The 26,254-nt window shown below is 38.4% G+C and overlaps 1 protein-coding gene across 7 annotated transcripts in view; it reads right to left on the reverse strand.

Moving 5' to 3' along the window:
- GLRA2 (glycine receptor alpha 2) overlaps positions 1-26,254 on the reverse strand; it is a 133,132-nt gene that overhangs the window by 59,508 nt on the left and 47,370 nt on the right. The window lies entirely within an intron of this gene.

Consider the following 26,254-nt stretch of genomic DNA (forward strand, 5'->3'; position numbering starts at 1 on the left):
TGCTGTACCTATCCCTCCTGCTGGTTTTTCATTTCTCAATAAAGAAACTTTAAGAAGCCAAACAATTTCAATGAAGTTTGACAGCAGGGCAAAAATGCAAAGAATATAAAATCTCCAAAACTATTGAATCAGCAAAAATATCTATGCTGGGAAGAAAACTCCAGAATCGTAGAAAAGGTCAGGTTTGATGGGACCTCCAAAGATCATCTGATCCAATCCTTAAAGGAAAAGAAATCCTAGATACTGTTATCTAGCACCCTGTCCAGTTGTATCTTGAAAATTTACAGTGATGGGGACTCTACCACTTCCCTGGAGAGGTTGTTCCAGTCATTGATTATTCTCACTATAAAAATTTCTTTCTCATATTGAGATAAAACCTTTCCTGATGCAACTTTTACCTGTTGCACCTTTTCTTCTCCATGTGTGTCCTTGTAAAGAGAGAAGGAAGGAATTGTCTAGTCTTCCATCATCACCCCACTTAAAATTGTGACTTTATTTATAAAGCTTTGCCAGGCGCAATGAAATCTCTCTTGGAAAAACCTCTGGGTCAGATGTGTGATACAAAGAAGATGTTCTGCCCATTCTCATGTGACAAAGTTGCTGTACAGGTTACCTGACTAGTTTAACATTGCCTGAAAAGGAGAAGCTGAGAGCTGAGATGGAGCAGCCACGGCTCTCTCGAAATACACGTATCTTTAGGTGCTTAACACTAAAGCTCTGTCTTGTCTTGAGAGAAAGCCTGGCTGAGCTGTGCCTTGGCTTGACGTGCTGTTGTGTATCCAGCTGATGAAGAGGGCAGGTGATTTTCTAGTATTTCCAGTGCACTCCCCCCCTGCCTTCTAACTGCCCCCTCAGCAAATTGCTGACAGGTTTCCCTGCTGTGAAAATGGAGAGGATAAACACAATACAAACACATTTCAAGTATTTTAGAATTGCAAGCCTCAAGGGAAAATGCAGGTTCTTGAAACTTGCTCTTGTGAAATTGTGACATTTTGTAGGTGCTTGCACTTGTTATGCTGCACAGACCTGTGCTGGAAGGGATTTCACAGGCAGTTAGCACACTACCCTTGCCTGCTGCACCTCCAGGGGTTGATAGTAGCTCCTATCCCTTCTATCTCCATAGTTCCTTTATTGCTATATGAGACTGCATCTTTTAGAGGCTGCAATGTGTAAACATGGCAATAGCAAATAAGGAAACCCCATGTTTGAAGTGTGTGTTGTGACTATCCCGTGGAAACCTTTTCAACCCAATTTTGAAGCTTGGAAAATTAAAGACTACAGTTTCATAGAAACATCCTAGAGTGGTTTGGGTTGGAAGGGACCTTAAAGATCATGGACATCCAAAACCCCTGCATGGGCATGGGCAACTCCCACTAGACAAGGTTGCTCAAAGCCCAAACCACCTTGGCTTTGAACATTTCTAGGGAGATGGCCACCACAACTTCCCTAGGCAACTTGTGCCAGTGTCTTACCACCCTCAGAATAAATAATTTCTTCCTGATGTCTGACATAAATCTTCCCTCTTCCAGTTTAAAGCCATTGTTTTTGATGTCTTGAACTGAGTCCACAGCATGCAGAGGTTGGTAGAACTGGCTTAACCATAAGGATGACTTTTTGGCAGAGAAGCTGCAGCAGATTTTATATGGCAGGTTTTCTGGGCCCATTATCACGAGTTGCTCTCACTCAGCTGTTGCTGCACACATACAACATCTCACATTGGCTCTGTTGACTAGGGATACCCAAGCAATCTGCTTGTTTCTGGACCTGACACGTGTCCTACAGAGTGAGAGATGTTAAGAGTACATCCTGAATTTGAAAATGCTTTGTCCAAATAATCCAGGTATTCCTCACCCCTGGAAGCATGTGTAACTACTCTGTTTCCAGGGTACCTCACACTGAAGAGACATCGTTAATTACTGGCAGGATCTAAACAACAACATGTATTACTCTGAGCCCTGAACAAAAACCAGCAGAAAAAGAAATTAATTGTGATAGGGATTCACTGTAAAGTACTCCTCATGCACAGCTCACCGACTGCTAGGTTCAGAGCCACTCCTTAGGAAACACTGGGTCCCCACTGCCTGCCCTGTGCAGAAGCACCTTTACTGAGTCTTTATTCTTTCCCATTCAACTAATTAGTTTCCACAATGGGAAGCAAATTGAATTAGTCTTGTATTCATCTTGCTTCCCCCATCTGATCCCTACACATGTAACTACCTACCTCTGCTGCCTTCTTCTCTACTCCCTTTCCCCGGTCTCCCCAATCCTTTTACCCATTCCCTGCTGTGCACAAGCTCTGCTCAGGAGCTGAAGAATCCAGCACAAATCTCCTGGCTTTCCAAGGAGCAATGCTGAGTGAGCAGGGATTCCTTCAAATGGCATTCATAGCTGTATCCTTCCAGCCCCTGCAGCTGAGAGTACACATTTTCCATTCTCACTTGGCTTCTCCTTCAATAATAACCTGCAGCAGATGTTTGATGTTTCACTCAGTACTCACTAGAAATGCACATTGTTATAATTTCCATTAGTGAATCCCTGACACTTTCAAAGTCTTTGTTTCATGTATTTTAATACTCAGCAGACATTCAACACAATTAAAATTTTAATCTCTCAGAGGCTGTTCAAAATCTGTACCAAAACATGGATTTTACCTTTCTGAGAAAAAGTGATTAGACTGACCATGCAGCCTACTGAAGAGTTGCTGTGGCTGCAAAGTTGTTTAATACAAAACCTGCAGAGAATAATGATGGCAGAGCTTTGGTCAGAGACACTCCAGGATATTATTCCAGAACCATCCAGCAGGAATCTAGTCAATGCTGAGGAAGGACATAGCCATATGACTGAGTTTTCTAGCCCAGTGTTTACCAGCTGAGACTTGAAGTCTACTGCAATTCAGCAGAATGCAAATAAATATTAACAGAGGAGTTTCTGCAGCTGTGGTGGGCTACAGACTTGAGAGAATCTGGGTTTGAATAGACAAGTTCCTTTTTATTAGAGCAGACAATGTTTCTGAGAAAAAATAAATAAATATTGGTTTGGGGATGAGAGACCCTTTATGAGCATAGTGGTGACAGGAAGCATCACAACCCAACAAACCAGCAGAAGTACAATAAAGGAGCCTGTTGATCCCTTCTACTTTTCCCTATGGGGTTTCGCTGCTCTCACCCCCATTATTCTAGAAGTCTGACCAAGAAGGTCTCTGGCTCCTGTGTCTGAGACTGTCCACCAACTCAACTCTCAGCTGACTCCTACTCATGAAGATGAAGGCAGGGAGGAAGTCCCAAGGACATGCAAGAAGCAAATGGAAGCATGTACTAAGGTACAAGAGCTTGTGCCTTTCCCCAGTCTTGGTTCCTTGCAGTGCTAGTTCACCCTTTAACAGCAACAGAGCCAATAATCCTACATCCTCCCTACTCAAGCTTTGATCAGAGGCTGCTGTAAAGAGATGGCCACTGCATGGCAAGATGCAAGGGCAAGGGTGGTACAGAGAAGCTCCTGAGGTGAAACTGCAGGTTGTCAGGAATGGAGCTGAAAAGATGACTTCAGTGAGGCAAAAGAGACCTCTAGATGTAGATGCACCTTTTATCTGATTCTTCCTCTGATTCCCACCTCTGCTGGAGCAAGGATGGGTAGAGGAGGAAAAGTTACGTTGCTGGACAGTGGATGGCATGGCAAAGACATGCCAAGGAGGGTTTCAGAAGGCTCTTTAAGACTGACTACTATGTATGTGCTGTGTATATGTCCATGTGTGTGCATCAGGATAAGCTCCTTTTTTCTTTCAACTAGAAATGAATAATCCATTCCAAACGAAAATAGTTCTCTCTGCTTTTTCTTGTCTGTCCTTATATTGGCAACTGTGTTTTGTCCTCCTTCAAAGTGCTTAGCTTGATAGTCTGCAGCACATGGATCATAGGCAAAATTAACTTTATCCTGATCAGGCATGTATAAAATTAATTTTACTGCATTTAATAATAATGATGATGATGATAATACTGATAATAATAATAATAATAATAATAATAATAATAATAATAATAATAATAATAAGTAAATATTCAATGTATCTCAAAACCTTAACAACTACTTCCTTGCTTAATACAGTGAGGTGGTTTTGATTTAATTAATAATATTATTTTCTTATAAAAACACCAGTTCCTGTCTCCCACACACACCAAATATTTGCTTGAACTTCTATAATAAGGAAATGATATATGTTCATATAATAATTTTCTCAGTAAGAGCTATGTATTTGCCTTGAATAAGGAAATTGTCATAAGGCTTCAAAGTCCATTGCAATGGAAAGGATTAAAAGAATCTCAGTTATGTGAGTTTCTGAATACTCTTCTTCCCACAGAGTTTCAGCACAGCAGCTACCCTGACTCAGTGCTCCCTGAGTCATTTCAACAGCTGTCCTTCCCACTGCCCACCCCACCAGCTGCTTCCCCTGGACTCACACATCCAACATTCGAGCACTTTCTTCTACAAAGTGGAAGTTGACTGAGTTGCGGGAAGCAAAACATGATCTTCAGCATAAGGGTTTATTTTGGTTCTAAGCACATAAGAAAAGCATGAAGTATTGCTAAAAGCATCATTTGTAGTCAGGAAGGAATACTCAGGTGTCTTTGTGGGTCTTTTCTATATATAAGTCATGAACACAGAGGAAGACATTCAGTTTGAGTTTGTCATTTCCTTGAGAGGGGGCAAAGGGCAACTCACTTTTACTTCTCAGTTTTTATTAGGTCCTGTGCACTTCTAAAAAAAATCATGTGTTTTATTGTCTTAATGGTTCTGAGGAGGCACAAATCTGTCTGAGAAACAGAAAGACATGAGTGATGCTGCCGATAAAGCTTATGTAAAATCCTGCTTCTCAGGATGTTTTCTTCCTCAGTCCTTGTAATTCGCTTCTGTCAGTCTCAGCTGTGGAAACTCAGCAGTTAAGGTGGCTTATTTTCACACCTTTATAAAAGTCATAATTAAAAACAGTAGGACCTCTGCCATGGGGGTTACAGGGAGGACTGGCATGCAACAAAAGTAGTTGTTCTTTTCCTCTAAAAGGTGAAGTCACCAATTATTCTTGTCCCTTCACACAAAGCCTCATTTGCTCAGTAAGTTTTAATTACTATACTTAAACCTCAGTTTCATTTTTTCTTTTTATCCCAACTACCTGCAGCAGATAAGTTGCATTCTAAAGTATTCCATGTGAGTGGGCAGGACTGACTCCTTATACAGGCTAAAAATATTTGCTCTCTTAATGCCATGGTAGGTTCTATCCATAAGAGGATTAATTAAACCATGGCTGTGAATATACAGATATCATGGTCACCAACTGCAGAGCACATACACACTCTCTCTCACAAAGGCAGCAGAGTGAAATGAATTAATGCCTCCAGAGAACTGTGTCATGATCTACCAGCAAACTTCTCTGTCCAGGCCATGTTTGACTGACTCCAAAGTGGGAGCAAAGGACATCATCCCAATTTTGTGTCCTTTCAAGCAGGATTGAATCCTAGCACACAGGAGAGAGTTCTTCAGAAACCAAGTTGAAGTATGTCTAGGATTTCAGGAATGAGGTGCAGAGAAAAGCAAAAAGGCTTAGACACCTAACTGTCTGCACCTGCTGTGGACACAACTACCCTCCCTTGGATTTAGGGGCTGAAACCTACTTCTTCTTTCAGCACATCATCACAGAGATAATCTACCCGCTGCCAGTGGTTGAGTAGTCTCCAAGCTTGCCCACATGGTGTTGCCACTGCTACTGGTGGGTTCTGCTGTTGTCCAGACTGACAGCCAAGTAAGGTACTGTACTGTTTTATATTATTGAACAGAAGTTTGTGAACGTTGAGCACCAAGGATACACAGCACATGTTCAGCAGGTACAAAGCTGTGCTTAACATGACTCAGAGAAAAATAGCTACCAGATTAGTGACTTACCTCCCAGCTGCTACCTACTCTAGAAGATAGGAACAGTGCCAAGAGATCAGGGGAAAGAGAAAGGAAGGAGAAGGAAAGAGAGGCTTTTTTCTACCACATAAATAGCAACAGATCTTAAATTGAAACACATTTCAAGAAGAAGCTTCCTGTCTTTAGCCGTAGGCAGAGCAAGAAGGTAATTCTGAATCTTTTGTGTCCCTGAAGCATTGCTGGCATTAGGACATTCACACGTCTTGCCCGTCTTGAAAGATGCCTACAGCTCATACTGGGTTGCCAAGACTTACTGGCTCTGAGAGCTGCCTTCCAAGGCTTTGGCATCAGCTAGGGTTTCTCATTTCTCAACAGGTCAGTGGTGAGACTGGTGCTAAAACAGCAGAGAGCTTCAACATTTAAAGGTTTAAGTTACCTTATGATGTGGGGGAGGCCCTAAAGAGCATGAACCATCTGCGTTTGATTCTCACATACCACTGGGAAGTTTAGAACATGTCTACATAATATGAGGATGGCTTTTCAGAAGAGTAAATTAACCCTTAGCTAATTCACCAACATACGTTTTCTGTGTTTGTTTGCTCACCTATCACTAAAAACAATGCAATCTCAAGCAGTTTTTATAGGAAGTCAGTGGTGAACATTTTCTTCCATAATTTAGAGGTTACTGTGTCTATATGGCAAGGTGTGTATGTCTACAGCCCGGGTTGTGCTATCTCAGTATCTGTATAGCACAGCCCCTCCCATTCAAAGGCCAGCATGAGTTCAGGCACCTGAATGCATCAGTCTTTACCTCATGGGAAAGGACACTGAGCTTTCTTGGGGACCTATAAGCAAACTGTCTGCCTGATACCAACCACACAATATCACCACAAGATCTGATGTGATAGGTAGAGGGGGACACTGGCTGGGCATAATCTACCTGATTCACTCACATAACTTGTCCTGCCATAGTCCACCGAGTTCTTGTATACCTCAGAGGGCTTAAGCACAGCACTTGGGAATTTGATGCAGATCACCACCGGCTGTTACTGTGCTGCCCTTGACAGTGGCCAAGACAGCTGTTGTTAAGCTAGTGCAGCTGAGCTTAACCTCAGCAGCATTGCTGGCACACTGGAGACAGCTAAGCAAATGGATTTTATATTAGTTAGTTAGTTTCTGTTTAGATTGGGAATTTATTTTCAGTTAATCCAAGACAGGTAAGAGAAAAATAAATATAAGAATATATAAGAATATAAATTCTTATAAAGCAATTTAGCCACCTGCTTTTCAGCTTTGGGTCCCATTTTATGACAAATAAAAAGGGGAGGAAACTGAAACATGTCCCTGTCTTTTTAGTCAGTGCCTATGCTGTTGTTCTCTGTATAAGTGGTGTGCACATTTATAGATTGCAGCTAACTGCATGAAACTATCAGACAACATAAAGCTTTATCATATAAGACAGCAGGACAATGTCAAAACATTTCAGCACAGAGTACAAAAAAAGAATGAGAGGAGAAGCTGGTAATTTCAATAAAAAACAGGTAAGACTAAAACTATGTCCTGGACTATTACACAAAGAATACTAATTTCAGTGTTATAAAGTAAGCATAAGTTCTATCTTGCCTGTTCACATAAAATAGGCAATACCCATGTGTTAGTCATAAAAATGCTTTATAAGGACGTAGAGTCTTTCCATTCCCATTCACAGCTGATACAATCATAGACCAAGCTAGCACTTTTTGCACAACATCTGTCAGTAGTCCTTCTGTAATGGCTTGTCCACTATAGCTTCTAAACGTAGGATTTACTGCTTTACCAGAACATATTTCTTGAAATGTGATCTGTGCATTTGTAACAGTCTGAAAATAAAAATTCTGTCTTTGAAATACTTGGGGCTTTATTGGGGGGGAGGAAGGGTATAGTTCTATTTTAAAACAAAGTGGTGATCTCTCTGTATTTTTCATAAAAGATTGTGCAGGGACAAGGTCAAAAACTAAAATAGCCAGTAAAACCTTAGTGCACTAGCGGCAGATACATGTGATGGCAGGAGGGTCATTTCATCTTAGTTCAGAATCTTTACAGCTCTGCAACTGATGAGTAATTTCTACAATAAAGGGAAAGGAACAGACATCTCTGGGGCATCATTCTGCTCATCTAGTGAAGTCATTTCTATTTAGTCAGTAGAGCTGAGTTAAAAACAGGCCTGATTTTAATCAGACTCGGAGATCTCAATTTCCCAGTTTTGTGCTTCAGTCTGCTAGCTACCCTGGGCTGATAAGAAATTATCCTGACCCCAGGAAACTCTTCTGAATTTGACAAATCAATATTTTTAAGTTAAAAAAGAAATAATACTGTACAAAAAACCTCCCAATCCAGTAAAATACCCTACTCTTCAACAGACAGCCAGGACACTTGGCCACATGGGTATGAGGCCAAAGCATCACTTGGACCTCTGTGCACCTTCCTTGTTGCTTCTCCAAGAGCCAGAAATGCCAGGTAAGGTCAGTGATGCTTAACTGAGACAAATGTGAATGACACACTGGAAGGAACAAATCTCAAGAAGCATGTGGTCCAGTGTATTCTCACATAATCATGTGCCTCACCCACAGACCACTGCAGGTATATCCCATACCTTGCCTCTGATGCATATCTCCCAAGATTGCCAGCACAGCATAAGACCCCCGTGAATAGGAGCCTTCTCCAAAGCAATCACAATTATGTACCTGGTCACAGCTGGGAGGCTTGTAAAAACAACCTTTCTCACAGTATCCTGGCAACTCCAGATAGAGTGTTCTTATGTGAGAGGGAACAGAGGTAGGAGGGGGTAGGATGTGTGGTTGTTTGAAAATATTTGTATAAATACGATTGCTTCAAGTTTGTTTCTAAAAGTGACACAAATGGCACAAGGACAAATTGCTTTGTACATTTTTCCAGTGCAGCTTTGGTTTTGTACTAAAATGTGTAGTTTTTTGGCCAAGGTCACAGCAGCAGAAATAGTAGTTAAAGGCAAAAAGGATACAAGATAATTGCTTTCCTCTTGTTCTATTCTTACACTCAAATCCCAGTTGCATTGCTCTTATCTACTGCTATATCTGCCTGTTATTACTGGGCATTAGTAGCAATGACAAAATTGTCAGAGGCTTTTTGTGATGTAGTGGTAAGCAGAAGTGTTGAACAAGCATAATATCCTTGATAAAATGCTCATAGGAGTGGAATGTTCTCTGCAGTTGGTAAAGCATGTGCTTTTTTGTTAAGTAAAATGGAATTTCACTTCTGGTTTAATCTCGTCACAGAATTCTTGCACGTTAATCCTTTTTTGAGAGAGTAACTTACAAAATACTCAGCTTTGGTCACCAAATTCATGTATAAACAATGACATCTGAAAATTTACATCACTGCATATGAAAGGTAAGGTGTAGTGCACAGACCATTGCTAGTTTTAGTCTAAATTGTTGCACTTATGGCTTATTTAAAATCTGTTGTGGTTTTACAGAAGTGTTTTCCTTAATCAGCAAAACTTCCTCTTGTTTTAGGATCCTAGATTGTAGAAATGACCAAGAGACAAAACCACAGGGATATGATAAATCACGTGAGGTATTCTGCTTGTGAGGCCACACCTCAAGCACTGTGTTCAGTTTTGGGCCCCTCACTGCAAGAGGGATATCAAGGTGCTGGAGGGAGTCCAGAGAAGGGCAAGGAAGTGGGTGAAGGGTCTAAAGAACAAATCTTATGAGGAGCATCTGAGGGAACTGTGGTTCTTTAGCCAGGAGAAAAGGAAGCTGAAGGGAGACCTTATAACTCTCTACAACTACCTGAAAGGAGGTTGTAGCGAGTTAGAGGCTGGTTTCTTCTTCCAAAAAACAAGTTATATGACAAGAGGAAATGGACTCAAGTTGTGCGAGAGGAGGTTTAGATTGGGTAGCAGGACAAATTTCTTTACTGAAAAGCTTATCAAGCATTGGAACAGGCTGTCCAGGGAAGTGGTGGAGTCATCATCCCTGGAGGTATCTAAAAGACATGCAGATATGTTGCTTAGGAACATGGTTTAGTGGTAGACTTGGCAGTGCTGAATTAATGGTTGGACATTATCATCTTAAAGGTCTTTTCCAACCAAAGCTATTTTATTATTCTATGATTCTGTAAGTGATTATGTGAGCAGCATTGAAATGTTAATAGCAGCTTCTCTCTAATTGATAATTGGAATTAGCAAGAGTGCACACAGCAGCATACACGTCAGCTTTCCAATTTGGAAAAAAACCATAATCATTAAATAAGGAAGCGGTAACATATTTGCTCAAGTATGGTTAACTCTTTGTTCCTCTGGGATCTCTATGGGTTTTTCTTTCAGCTCAGACTACATGTCCTACAATACATTCTCTTGGAAGGAGACAGCAGTGCATTATAGAAGGTAGTGAAGCATCTGAAATGTCAGAGAAGGACACAGAAGAAAGGGGAGCATTACACAAAGGATTCCCAGCTTTCCTGAAGCAATTGCAATAGTATATACAAATGGAAACACTTCAGGCTTTTCTTGGGTGTTTTGATTTTGAATCATCTGGAGAAAAAATTTTGGAGGCCTAAATTTTTCATTGAGAGAAGATGCTTACCTATGAAATTTGATGTATTTGAAATATATATATATTCCTCCATCAAAAAAGTACGTACTCAAAGAAGGTCTTCAGTAGGTCCACTAGCCAGAGAATTTGTGTCAGTTTAAAGAAACTGAGGATTTAGCCTCCTTTCTGAAAAGCAGATCTCAGTTGAATTGTGTGTGCTTGCTCCACACATATGAGAGGTCTACACATCTGACAATATTGCAGAATTTATCCAGGAAAGTTCAGCTTTTTATCTTCCATAATATTTTTACAATCTTCCCACGTGGCCTGTTAGACACACTAAAACAAAGGACTCAATTAAATACTTTATGTTGTATTGAGACAAACTTGTAACCTTGTTCACTCACTGGACTCTATATGAACTGACATAAAAAATATCAAATAAAATCTGACCCCAGTGAGTAAGAAGCTCTGGCGAGCATTGGTCTTCTGCTCAGAGGGAGAGATACCTCCAGAGCCTGGCATGGGCCCTGCATTTGCCTCTCCTTTCTGCCAACATGCAGAATCACAAAGATGTCCACAAAGGCCTGAAAATCCACTACATGAAAAAACCCAGAGTTAACTACTCATAGAGTAAAGGGCATTATATGAATGCTTTATGCATGGTAGACCTATGCATAGACGGGAAAAAGCCACTGGTATGACACTTGAATGATGTAAGAATACCAATATTGGCTCCAGTCAGTATGCAATATGACTATTTTTTCCACAGGAGGAGTTGATAAATTGATGACAATTCAGTCTTTAAATGCTTAAGTAATTTTTATCTAGAACTGTTTGTATTGAATAAATTACTAATACAAGTCCTTTCTCTGATATCCTCCTAGAATGGAAAAAGTCCTGTGCCAGTTTATGCTGAGAACTGATTTTCTTAATCCGCTGTGAAGTTACATATCAACTGTTTCAATTATTTCTACTTTTTATGTATGCAATGCTCTTTTTTAATTTACAGCTCCAAGACTCAAACTGAGTCTTTGTGACCATGCAGTTCTTTGCCTGTACAACTGATGCTGGAGGCTGAATGATGCCCTGTGGGCAGCCCCACTGGCTCTACACCAGGCCATTTATTTTATTTCCTGTAACCTACTCATCTTAAAGATTAAAAGATGTGTAACAGACTGTAATGAAACAAGGATTTAGATACCATCTCATCCACAATTCATTTGCTCTAATTTGTGTCAGCACTGCATGCAAAAAGAATGAGGAGGAAAAATTAGTTTATTTTCCAAACCAATAGGTTTGACCTTAAACACACACAAATAGCAGATGTAGGTAAGAAGATTCTTATCTAGTCACTTGTCTAAAAAACAACAACAAAAAAGTCCAGTGTTTTGAATACTACTGTATTATGATGCACATCTTACTGTATTTGAGATTGTGCGTTTGGGACTGGATTAACCTCACACCACTTCAGACATCTGACTTTCAGACTGGTCACACTGGTATCCCTTGTCAGCACTTGAAACAAGTAGTTCATTTACCCTACCTTGTGTACCTGTCTGAGAGTCAGAAGAACTTGGTAGTGGAGATGTTTCCTTCTGTCTGTTGACTAGAAAGGCAGTCTAAAAGAGCTTTCAGCCACCTCAGCTTTGACAGTTGGATCTCATGGCAGGTTTACAAGTCAAATATTTACTTTCTGATCTAAAACTGGCTGTGAAATATGGATGCCTATAATACAGTAGTCATCATTACTCCAAGTGGAAAAAATTGCTCTGGCTTTCTCCTGAAATCTTCAGAAATGCAAACACAAATGGGAGACAATTTCTTTCCATTATGGGCTATTTTACTCTTTCTTTAATCTGTTATTACAAACCACAGATGAAAAATAGTCCTCTGGTCATATTCTCCACATGGAGCTACATATGAATATTTTCTCTGTATGTACATCACTAGTTGATTTTAAACAATAACTACTAAAGGTCTTGTTATTTATCTCCTAATCTCTCTTCCCCTTGACCCCATATGTTAAGGTTTTTTTTTATTTTTCCCATTCATTTTTTATCTTGCATAGATGGAAAAGTAACTCTTTACATTATTACAGTTCCTCAAATCCAAAAGCAAATCTATTTGTTTTTTTATTTTGTTATTATTTTTACTATAACATAGTTTTTATTCACTTTAATCTATACTAGAAATTATTGCCTATCCAGATTTTCTTATTAAGAGCTTTTTCTCCTCCCAAGCTAATGTTACCACTGGAACTCAGTAGTCTCACAATTCATAAAACTGAAAAAAATTCTCTTTTATGCATTTCCTCTTAATCCACATTGTTCCTACTTGATGCTCCACAGACTTCTTGCCAATTCTTACTTCTTGTCACCCTTGCACCCAAACTTTCAACTGCTTGTCTGGTTGCGGACCCTGAGGGGTCTCATGTACTCATGTCTCTCACCACTGCCCTGGACTCTATCTCAAACTACTGGTTAAATGGACATAAACTACCATTTTAAAAAATACTGTATGATACTCCTTGCAAGTTGCTACTCAAGTTAATCTAGTTTTTGAATTTTATTTCAACTTGATTCTCAGTATACCTTCTTACTCCATAAATGGCAAGAAAAGTCACAGAAACTTTTGGAGTCCTCCTTTTTGTCCTTATTTACATGCTGATACATCTTCAGCTATTGCCTTTTCTACAAGTTTCCTCCCATTGAGAATTAACCGTTTACAATAAGCAGAAAGCAGTAACTTTGTCCTAACTTACATAAGCACAGATTGTCACAAATATTTTCTTACTTTCTAGCTCTAAATAATTTACAGCCATGTAAGAAGTAAAGATTTTAATAACTGCAATCCCACAACCATAGCACAGGATAAATTTGGTTTTTAAATACCCATTATGACATTACAGGAGAAGAAGAAGAAGGCATTACTATTGAAAAAAAGCTAAAAAGGAAATACTTAAAAGACAGGTAAAACCAGAGGAAAATTAACACCAATCAATAGAAACAAAAATTCCTGGAAAAATATAGAAAATATCAGAATATTTTCTGATATATGACAGGAACAGTATAACTAGGATTCCTGGGTATCTCCACACCAGAAGTTTGTGAAAAGAACACAGTACTACCCTGGAGTCAAGGAGGGGACCACATCTGTAGGCAGGGTTGTTATATCATGCACCCTGGGCAGTACTGAAAGCAACTGATGGTGAGCACTGGCTGTGTAAAGCTGTGTGGAAAAGTCCGTAAAAGTTAAAAGTCTATACACAGAACAGAGGAGGGGGAGGAGGAGAAAGAAAGCTATATTAAGAATTCCCACAGAAGCTATTTATGTTTGCTATATTTTAAAAAATTGTATTTGCACATCGAAGAATGTATGAGGTTGAAGACTGAAAAAAACATATGAGTGAGAGACAAAAGAAGCTCAAGCTGTTTAGGGTACAAAAAAAGAGATCAAAAGGTTTCTGAATTTTTTCATAGGATTTCTTGAATGAGAAAAAGCACTGGCTCAGGACTGCATTTTTAGTTCAGAAGAAAAGTGCATATCAAGGATTATTTGCTGGATGGTAAAGCCAGGGAAACCCCAGTCTGTGAAATACATTTCCCCTTAAGGGTGTGCATGGGTAGTTATTAAAATAAACTCTGCAACTTCATTTTTGAAACAAGGCTGCATATTTTCAGGACATGCTTAAGCTAAATATAGAGTATTTATAGAACACAACTCTAACAGCAACTGGTGCAAAAACTAGTGTTAACCTGGAAGGTCACAATGTTCCTTCTGAACTTAAAAATAAACAAACAAACAAAAAAAAATAAATAAAGTAAACCTCTGCTTTCTAGAAGTCATTAAGCCATAACAGAACAGAAAAATCTAAGTAAACTGATCTCATGACTTGTAGCTTCATATGATGGCTACAACTAGTAAGGCTGGAGCTCACTATGAGGCAGTTTGGTCTTATTCTCTTCTTAGAGTGTTTCAGTGCTCTAGCTTGATCCTGTGGCTGAAGTAAGGTTTTAATCAAAGAATTTTTTTCTCTGAATTCTTAATTCTATTTACAGTTGAAAAGTGCCTACCAGTATCTCAGCACATGTTAGATCAGAGTGGGATGTGGTTTTTCCCTTCCCTGGGGATTTTTGACATTTCAGAAATCTCTTCTGTATTAGAATAAAAAAGAGAACGTAAAAAAAGGTCTCAAATCACAAATTTGATTTTAAAAAAGTATTACTAACTGAACCTTTTCCATAATTCCTATTTTCACATTAAAATTTTCAAATATTTTTGATTGATTAACTTTTGTTTTCCAAGCAATAAGACAGTTTCAAAAAAAAAAAAAAATAAAACAGTGGGGGCTGGAGGTCAACAAAAATGGTTTGAGAATTTTTTCAAATAAATGAGAACCCTTTGCATAGTTTCAAGAAAAGGACATGTTTTTAGGAAATGCATTTCATCAGAGAAAATGCCTGACCCTATCTAAAATGTATATAATTGCTGGAGCACAAATCCAGTGCTATGTGTACTACACAGACCAAGAGGAGCCAAGAACAACTATTTATTTGACTTCTGAAAAAAATAGCAGAATTCTTTTTTTAAAATTAAAATATTATAGCTTAAAATTAGTTTGCACTCTCTCTTCAGGGTGAGTTTCAGTTGTCTTTCAGAATAGCATCTTGAAAGAGTAAGAATTACCAAATAATCCATAATGAGGACAATGGCTGGCACTGGCAAGGATTATTTTAAGAGTCTGTTTCACAGATGGCAGACAGAAGAGATAGGCAAGATGCTTTTGAACTCTTCTGAGGTCAACAGCTGCTATTTAGGCTGCCTTTCCTTAACTAAGAGGGAAGCACACCTGGTAGAAGCCAACCTAATTGCAGAAATAAGTAATAAAACTGGCCAGATAAACTTGCCATAAAGTGCAGTTACCACATTCCAGCAATTCACAGTCTTTTAATTAGATGCACCTTTCAGTTTGGGTAAAGCTTTTACTGAAATCTTATTAGTGTAAGAAGCTAATCAACTCTTACAGCTATGCTCACTGAGAGACTTTTCCCTTTAAACAGTTTACAGTGAAATCATTTGCCAAGCTACAAGTCTTGCCTGGAAGCACGTGTTCCAGTCAATGCAGAAAAAGATAAGTAGTCACCTCTATACTCAGTGGTGTGGTTGGGCAATACCACTTCTAATTTGAGCAATGCAGTGTTTCTCTCCATTCTAAAAGAGCAATGGAAAATTGTTTAAAATTCTTTTTATCATTTCTTATTTATTAAAAACTGACTAGCTGGCTGGGACAAAGAGTTTTGCTGAACAGAGTTGAATCCAGATGGTGGCCAGTCACAAGTGGGGTTCCTCAGGGCTCCGTGTTGGGGCTGGTTCTCTTTAACATCTTTATCAATCATCTGGATGAGGGGATTGAGTGAATCCTCAGTAGGTTTGCAAATGACAACAAGTTGATCTTCCTGAGGGTAGGAAGGCTCTACAGAGGTACTTGGACAGGCTGGATCAACAGTTGAGGAGAATTGTATGATGTTGAACAAGGCCAAGTACTGGGCCAAGAAGCCCAACAGCATCCTGGCTTGTATCAGGAATAGTGTGGTGAGCAGCACTGGAGCAGTGACTGTGTCCCTGTACTCAGCACTAGTGAGGTTGCACCCTGAGTGCTGTGTTCAGTTTGGGGCCCCTCACTACAAGAAGGACATAGAGGTACTCGAGTAAGTCCAGAAAAATGCAACGAAGCTGGTGAAGGGTCCATAGAACAAGTTGTATGAGGAGTGTCTGGGGGAACTGGGATTGTTTAGCCTGGAGAAAAGGAGGCTGAGGGGAGACTTTATCACTTCCTACAACAACTTGAAAAGACGTTGTAAAGAGGTGGAGGTTTGTCTCTTCTCCCAAGTAACAAGTAGTGGAACAAGAGACAATAGCCTCAAGTTGTGCCAGGGTAGGTTCAGGTTGGATATTAGGGAAAATTTCTTTACTGAAATTGTTAAAGTCATAGAATCATTAAAGTTGAAAAAGATCTCCAAGATCATCAAGTCCAACTGTCAACGCAACACCACAATGCCCACTGAACCATGCTCTAAAGTGCCATGTGGTTTTTTAACACCTCCACAGATGGTGACTCCACCACCTCCCTGAACAGCTAGTTCCAATGCTCAATCACTCTTTCAGTAAATAATTTTTTCCTAAATTGTCAGGCATTGGAACAGGCTGTTCAGGAAAATGGTGGAGTCATCATCCTTGGAGGTACTTAAAAGAAGTGCAGATGTGGTGCTTAGGAACATGGTTTAGTGGTAGGCTTGGCTGTGCTGGATTAACAGTTGGACTTAATGATCTGAAAGGTCTTTTCCAACAATTTCCAATTGTTTCAAAAGGATTATAGGATTGTATGAAAAAGACAACGCTACCCAGTCAAAATCAATGCTACGTTATTACTAAGAATGATGAATGAACCAACTTGAGGGCAATAATTAACCAATTAAGAGAATAATTATGTATTATTCTTCCCACTCACTAGATGGGAGAGATAGAGAAAAGAAGACGTTAAAAAAGGCTATGTTTTTTTCCTAGGGTAGTATTTTAGTAATTTTGGGAAATAGAAAAGCAAGGCTATTTTTGGTTTTGCACCCAGAGATAGATACATGCATAACTGAGTTGTTCTTCTGTGTTATCTTTGTGGCATAACCCTTTCACCCTTGACTTTGGGGAGCCTTGGTAACAGTAACAGCAGCAATAAAGCCTGAGCATTTGAATGCTTTAATTCAAGTCACTCCCAGTGACAGGATTTTGTTTTCATTCCAAACAGTTTCTGTTTCTGCTAAAAGGTTCAGGAGACAGCAAAATGCAGCCAACCAGCTCAAAAAACAGATTCTGTCAGACAGCTACAGCTGCTTGAAAAAGGTGAGAGAGTAGTATGATTGTTTGAATGAAAAAAACAAACAAACATGCAAACAAAAAAAAACAAACAAAAGAAACCAAACCAAAAAAACCACAACCCACAACCCACGATCTAACTCCAAGAGTTTTTATTATACTTCTGACATTTGGGCTGCTTCACTTCCTTAACTTTTCATTTTTAATTTGTCAGCTCAATGCAAATTTAAACTGTTTTTAAGTCAGTTTTTGACGAGCAGAGCACGCTCAATCATAGAGTTGTGCAGTCCAGGAATGTGGCATTCTCATTGCTGTCTGTTACTATCTTTCCCTGGAAAATTAAGAGGTGCTTTTAAGTTGATCATGCCCTGTAAAGTAGCACTGCTTGTCACATTTTAATACAAAACTATCAATATAGTGTTTAGATTACCATTATGCACACAAAGGAAAATGCCCTTTATATCAATGAAATACTTCAAACTAATTTTTAGGTTCTCAGCAGACCATCTTCTAGCAGAAATAATTTCTCCTGTATGTGACAGATACCGATGTGTTCTCATTATAATAGTGCCATTTCTAATAATTACTTCTAACATAACTTGTACAATCTTTTTGATTAACACGTGCTGAGGAACATACGTCTTCTCCCTTTTTTGTAACTTGTATTTTCTACTTTGGTTTAGTGACTTAAGTTTCCCTCTGGACATATTGAGAGTTCAGGCTCAATTCTCCAAAGCCCTAACCTTTGGTAGAATAAGAAAAGCAACGTGCTATGTCTGTTTTCAAAGGCAGGGAGGCTTAACACCAGATACAAGCTACAGAGGATCAAAGTTCTTTGCTCTCATGCTCCCTCCTTTTTGAGGTAAGATAACCAAATTAACTCCAAGCTTCTAGGAAAAAGAACTAAGGAGAAAAAGAGACTTCTTCATCAGGGTTTTAAGCTTTATTACTAAGAATCTGTGAAAAATGATGCATTCCAGAGTTCATTATTATACTTACATGCTTTAAAAATAAATTATACTTTTTCTTGCCATTGCCTAGTTTAGAATTGATTCGTTTCCAAAGCTGATGTTACTAAAACAAAGAATAGTGTGACTCACTAGTAGCAAATTAAAGTCATAGCCATGTCATATCACAGATACTATATTTTGAAAGCAGACACTGAGTAATTTAGTTCCTCCTCTTGAAGAAGTTTTTTTGATGCATGCATAAAGAAAAGTATATTAACTCTCTCCATTTTCTTGGAAGGGAATGGGGGGAAGGGTGAGGAAAGGATTGATTCATCTAGGCATCAATATCAACAGTTGTTTTTCCAGATAAATGTTTCCCAAAGGAAAAAAAAACAACCACAAAGCACTGTTGCTTCAGAGTTGCTTTGCAGCTCTTGTGTGTGTAGAAGAACCGCACTGAGCATTCCTCAGAGAGCTGCTAAAAGCCACCGGAAGGTCCTGGGAATGTGACAGCTGAGCTGGAGAGCCCCAGTACCAGCCAGGGTTATGAAACAACCAGCAGGCTGGTGTGTACAATAACTTCAACTCTTTAATGCTTGAAATAGGCTCCACTGAATGCCAGCCCTCCCAAATGACTGCATTACAAAACCTGCTGAGGAAGTGCCAGGAGTACTCAAAGTGCATCCCAGAGGTATTCAGACACATCTTATTGCATATTTTTAGCTGTCACGCATGGCAGCAGCTACTGCTTTTGTAGTACAGTAAATACCACTTTCTCCTCTATACAGGGAAGTAAACTTTAAAGTTTAGGTTAGTACAGTGGAAAAAGTGAGTGATTTATTTAGTGTGGGTTGTTGGGTTTTTTTAGTTTCATAGAGTAGAATCTTCTATAGAACCAAATATATTAGTCTTTATCCAGTCAGTATCTCAGCAGTCAGCTTTGCATGAAATGAAGGGTAGCAAGAATTTCACTATGCAACCACTTTAAAACCCAGAGATTGACCAGGACACCTCATCTCTGTGGCCAAACTAAACAGAATAATGTGGCAATGTCTAGCAACAGATTTAGGTGCTCTGTTAACATATACATCTTTCTTCCTCCTACTCTTCTCACAAGAAGCATGGATCCTATTGGTTTTTGCTTTGCTATCCATTCAGCAGACCCAAATCTTCACTTTCACAGAACTCAAAAAGGTTGTGTAATGGAAGAAAAAAACTCTTTCTATAATGGATGAATGATCACAGCACACATAATTGTGCCAAAGTGCATCCAACATAGCTTTAATTGAGATACCGCTCCCACTGAAGTAGTAACTGCATAGGCTAACTGCTTAAGTATCTACCCACATCTCAAAGGAGCACGATTTTCAAGAAAGGAAAGTATAAGACCAACTCACATAGGTGGAAGGAGCAGAGGAGATTCTGAAAAGCACACAGTAGTTTCATAAGGGCCAGGTATGCATTATGAGGCTGGTATTAACATAGCCACATCATGCTGTTGATACTTGAAGTGGCTAGAAAGTTCTCTCTGGTACATCATGTATCATCTGGTATATGTATGACATCTTCCACTGCACTTAAAACACTCTCTTGCCCTCAAGCACAAACACCTTAATATCTTGCCTTCAAGCCATTCATGAGAAGACATAAGTAACAAGGGAAGAAGTAAGAATAAAGAAATAGAATACAAAAAAGCTGTAGAGAATAACTGCAAAACACCTTTTTTGAACTAAAAGTTATGAGTAGGTGTTTATAAAAAACTTGTCAGGAATTTATTTTATAGCTTTTTGTAGGACTGCCAACTTTGCACACCAAAATCTAAATTTAGTCACAATCAGTTTGCACTGGAATAATGGCTTCAATAAGTCACAGTAATTAAACATGTACTCACTTACTTATGACCCTTGTTTTATGTTGGGACTTACTTTGTTGAAAATGAGGTTCGGTCCATGATTTCCTTTGTTGTGTAATGTAGAATTCATTCCTATATTCAGATTCAAATACTGTATGGAATATTACAATAGGTATTGAAAACCCTGTCTGAAAACAAGATTTGGTTCTATTTCACTTTGCTGCCCAAAGAAGAGAACTTTTTAGTACAAGTAAAATGTGGTGGAGGCTCCATCCCTAGAAACATTCAAGTTCAGGCTTGACCAGGCTTTGAGCAACCTAGTCAAAAAGGTCTCTGTGCTCTGGAAGAGGGCCAGACTAGATGACCTTTAAAGGTCTCTTCCAACCCCACACATTCTATGATTCTATGATTCTAAAACAAGGACTACAAATTATATATTAAAACTATAATAGGGAGGGAAACAAAGTTATATAAGAACATTGGAAATGAACAAAACAAATGAGTAATAAAACATTTCTGTGTAGGCACATGACTGAAGAGTAGATCCTCATGGTTACCTGACAGCACAGCCTGACTTCCCAAGAATTTGGACAGCATGCCTGCTTTTATTACAGCAAGACAACTGACAACCACCATGATGTTTATTTTTAAATCCACACAAGACTCCTTTTTTTTTTTTTTTTATAATGTGGAAATTTATTGACAGTTCCCCTATCATAATGTATAAATGTTTGACATAGGGCAGGCTTATTCAGTATCATGGTAATGTTTTAGGACCATCAGGTCTACAATAGGAATTTGTAAACATCTAGTAGAAATAAGGTTGACCTAGCTATTTAAGCAGCATTTGAAGTGCTCAGGTACCCATATAAACCAAGTGCCAATTAACATGTCTCATGATCACTGAATTAGTCTTGTATTTTCTCTTCAGATTTTGAGACTAAAGGGAAAGTAATTTGTTATAAACTGCTTCCATTTCAAGTTATTTTTCTGTTGTTTTATTACAATAATGTTGCACCAAAATATGGCATGTGTGGTTTTTGTTATATGAAAGAGTAAGCAATGAGCTTAGATGTTCTACTTCCTATGAAAACAAATGAACACATAATAATATAATCTCTGAGAATAGCATCTATTCATTTTTCATTATTGTAATTTCTCCTCATTTCTTCATTTGAAAAAAAAAAACACAACTATGGCATTATTTTAACCTTCATTTGAAATAAAAAATATACTGTATTCTTGGAGCTTCGTACTTGATAACTTTCAACATTCAAAAAACGAGAGGTTACTTTATCAGACTGGTCTGCCAGAAGTGCTAGAATCTTGAAAAGTCTCCCAAAACTCTGGGTATATTGGACAGCACATAAAACCAGCCCTTTACTGCCAATGGGGACTTTGGGTTTGCAAGTCTGCACCTATTGGAATATGATGGTTTTATTGTATTTGGTAATGTGTTTAGTGATCCAAAGCAAAATGAAGTGAATGGAAGGACTCCCAATGGTTACATAGAGCTTTGAATGAGCATTTTTTTCTGCATAGATTGCTCCCTGGGGAAGTAACATGCATTCATTAAGCACCGAGCATTAAAATGACAAAATATGAATGCTATGAAACTGTGTAAAATACAGTTGCTATCACTTACTTGACTTGAAGTATCCACAAATGTTTTGGTTTAGGCAATTAAAAACAATTCACTTTCTTGGACTGTTGTTGCTAATGTTTGGTTTATATAATTGTTTTACAAAGAAAGCAATCTGAAAAATACCCAATTACTAGCACAGCAGAGAACTCATTATTCTTTCAAAGGCTTCTTTTGAAAATGCTTTAAAATTTTTTATTCTGTTGATTCAACGAAAGGGAAGCTGTTTAAAAATAAATAGTATAGCAAGAGAATACTCATTCAATGTTCCTAAGAACTGTTTTCTTATAATTATCAACAATTCTGCACTACTGTATGTGGATATTCTCCCCTTTACTCCCCCAGCTTATGCACAGCTGGAACCATACAATATGTATACGCTTATTCTATGGTTCTGTGTTCCTAATGATGTCCAGGTGTTCCTTAGTTTATATTTTGATGAATACATACTGCTATTTTTGTGCTGTGGGAATGATACTTCCAGAAAGTGTTGGATTGAAATGTACTGAGTGTTGAATAGATGTACAATAGGTTACATTGGATTCCTGATTTGTGTACCATAGAATTTCTCTGCATAGATGAAGTCCAGCAAATCCTTGATGCAAGGGAGTTTCAGGCTCATTGCACAGGACTGGCCTAGAAAGCTCTAGAGGGTTTCATCGTGGATGTATGGCCATGCTGATTAGCCATCTGTCAACCAGGATTTCTCATCAGCCTGCCAATTGGCAAGATCTACTGGTGTAGTTGGGTGCACAAACATTTATCTAGCCAAAGCTTCTAATTGGAAAATGATGACATGACCAGAGAGATCTGAACATAGTGTACCAGATGTGGGTAAGTCCTATAGGCTTGAATGTGTAGGAAGGGAAACATAATGGAGTGCTGTGTGCAGCTCTGGAGCCCTCATCACAGAAAAGACATGGAGCTGTTGGAGAGGGTCCAGAGAAGGGCCACAAAGATGAACAAAGGGCTGGAGCACCTCTGCTGTGAAGACAGGATGAGAGTTGGGGCTATTCAGCCTGGAGAAGAGAAGGCTCCAGGGAGACCTTATAGCAGCCTTCCAGTATCATAAGGGACTACAGGAAAGCTGGGAAGGGGCTTTTTATAAGGGCACGTAGTTATACGACAAGGGGTAAGAGTTTTAAACTGAAAGAGGGTAGATTTAGGTTAGACATCAGGAAGAAATACTTTACCATCAGGGTCGTAAGGTGCTAGAACAGGTTGCCCAGGGAGGTTGTGGAAGCCCCCTTCCTAGAACAGTGGCTTTGTTGGGATGCAATCTCTCTCATGGTTTATTCTTACCTTTTGTAACAAAAAAATCAAGTTTGTAGAAGAATAAGGAAAAAAAAAAAGTATATTGATTTATTTATTGCTATGTTGCTGATAGTGGAACTCTACCCATATTTTTAATGAGAATTTCAAAATACTACAAATGTAATAATTCCACGGAAATAGTACAAAATTTACCAAATAAATAGATTTATATTTCATTTGGAAAAAGCTTTCTAGATGTTTCTCTTACATGCAGTAAACATGAGCCTCAGCTGGAATGAACTTAATTGTTTCATTTCCTTTTATTTTCATTCCAGCAGTCTCAATCTTATTTTTTAATTTCCAATAACTGAATGCCTAATTTCTATGTTGCTGTGACCTTCCATTATGAAATCTGTGGATTGAAATGAATAGTACTTATGAATATGGAAAAGAGACGTTTTAAGCAAATAGAAATCTGTCATGTAATCTTTTACCAGTGCTGAGAACAATATTTAGGTTCTAAACAGTACCACTTTCATTATTAAGATAGTAAAAGATTTATTCTTTTTAAAGTTGGTGAGTTTTGATGCCTTGTTTTTACTTGCAGTAAAGCTCTACTGTAATAGAGAACAGTGAGAAGAAACTCTTGGCATGAGACAGTGTGTAAATTAAAGGTAAAGCTAAGTTGTATAAATATGTGTTATTAAGGATAGGACACAAAGAAGGATGAAGCAAAAAATATCTTTTGTATTCAAATCTAGGCTGCTTCCATAAAGTAAAGTTGCATCTGTTTTTTCAGTGCTCTTGCAAAAATAACCTTCCTATCATGTCTTGTTCTGTTACATATTCGTGCTTGGAGAGATTTTCAAATGGATGTTTTATTGACAGTCTAAATTCCTGTGCTTTAGCAATATGTAGACAGGACTTTGCAAAACATTACTTTTAAAGACTCATTTTGAGACTTCGGATGCAACATTAATTTGATTCCATTATTTTTATATTTTTATTTCTAAATGCATTTCAGCTGGACAGACTTTATTAAGAAATACAGTTTTGGTATTAAGTTACAGATGAGGTTTAAAAATAGATAGGTGCCTGTCACAGCAAGAAAATCTTCCTGCTTCTTCATGTGAGGAATCACACGGAGGTGATATGAAACCTGCAATGCTACACATGGCTTTCAAGCTACATATGCATACAAAACCTGTTTTGAAGCACTTTGGTTTTGATCATTCCCATGTTTGTTTGGGTACTTGAATCATCCAAGGTGGGAGTCAGCTGGCAAGTATGCTTGTATTTACTTAGAATCACATTTTAATTCAACCAGCACACCTTCAAAAGCCCCTGTGAGGATTAACTCACTTATATAGAGACTAAAGCTGTAAAGAACAGCTCAGCTGAACTGCACGGTGGATTTCCAACAACCAGGGGTAGACTGACTGAAATAAGTGTGTTGGGCCCTGTGCTGAGGTGTTTTTCTTTAGTGCCTATCTTCTGGCAAAGGAATACAGCAGAAAACACTAAGAGAGGATGGAGTAGAGCCAGAGTATCACCGTTCTCTGATAGCTGCAGAGATAAATCTGTTTAATCCTGAGGCTGGATAAGAACCTCATTGACAATCAAACAGCCACAGTCAACATATTCTGCATATTCCCATTTCTTCCACTTAGCAGAAGTCCAGAAAATTATACAGTGAATACTTTTCTACTCAAACAAAGCAGAATATAGGAGGGAGAAACATTTCAGCTGGATCAAAGGTTTATGACGAAAAGTAATTCTCAAGTGTTAACATTTTGGGCATGCTAACACTGCAGAGCTTCTTAATAAGGTATGTTTGCCCAGTTGGAAATGTGAGTGTAAACCTCCAGTAGTGACCATCTCTAATTCTGAAGCTAGTTAATTTGGGAGAAACTTGAAATATATAAGCATGGAATTGTGTTGTACCATGTAGACACAGTCTTAGGTGATCCAAACTTGTTATCTACACAGCTGGTATGCTCCTTGTCAAGACTGTATCTTTGCTGACTTTCTTTTCAGGGTGTTCACTTGGTAATACTGACTGAATTGGCTGAACAAATGTTTAAGGAATTACCCATTTGAAATTCTGAGTTAATACATTAAAAGCTTTAAGTTACACAGAAAATTATACATATATCCAAGTGTACAAGTGAAGCTGAACCAACCTTTGTAGTCATCAGATTTTTAAGTGATACTTTACCAACAGAAGAGTAACACAATCTGTGCAGATTTTGCAGTTGCCTTGTATATGATGCATTTGAACAAATTACAGTATTTGGAAGGAGACTAAATAGGATATTGAGGGTAAAGTAGAACAAAATACAACTTGTTTTTTGGAATGTATTGTGATCTGTACAAACAGTCAAAATTTGTGCTTTCATTGCTGCTAGAGCAATTTTTTTATACTGGTCCCTGTAATGCTGGACTGCTGTAAAGAGTCATACTATTCAGGGAGTGTATACTCTTCAGGGAGTATATACTCTCCGGGGAGAATATCTTGTGACTACTTAGATTATTGTAAACTGAGAGCGCTCTGAGGTCTCTTCCACCAAATTGTACAAAGCCTGAGCATGCATGTGAAACTCTACTGGGAATGCATTCAGGCTGTGCCCATGCTGAGAAGAGCTGCTAGCCTGACTAAACAAAGAATCCAGTCCATAATCTGACAGCCCGTCTACAGTATTTGGCCTGGATTAAAAAACCTTCAAAATTCAAGTGAGAAGGTATTTTTGTGTGTAGACAGGATGGAGGTCTGCAGATGACACATGAATGAGAACATGGACAAATTTGGCAGTGAAGCAAAGTCATTAACAATTCTTCACTGAAATGATTGTCCAGAGAAATCTCCTAGGAGTATATATGTTATAAAAATGTATTTAATATATGTATATATATTTTTATATACATTGAACTAAGTGCCGTATCTAGAAACATCAAGATATTTATTTGAGAATCTAACAGTCCAGAAAAGACCAGAGAGAGTTTATCAAATCCCCAGTCAGACAGAATGCCCAATTTTCATGAAAGTGCTTTCAGAAATTCAGGTACCTAAATACTTCAGAAAAATCTAGCTTCTAAATGCTGAAAAGTAAGTAAAAACTAGCAAAACCTAGTAAAACTCATTAAAAATCGATAGCTTTGATCCTTCCTGTCATCCCATAAACTAACAGAAACCTGCCTTAATCCAAACACAAGGGTATTACAACAGTTT

The sequence above is a fragment of the Apus apus genome, chromosome 1 (assembly GCF_020740795.1).
Source record: "Apus apus isolate bApuApu2 chromosome 1, bApuApu2.pri.cur, whole genome shotgun sequence".
Taxonomy (NCBI): domain Eukaryota; kingdom Metazoa; phylum Chordata; class Aves; order Apodiformes; family Apodidae; genus Apus; species Apus apus.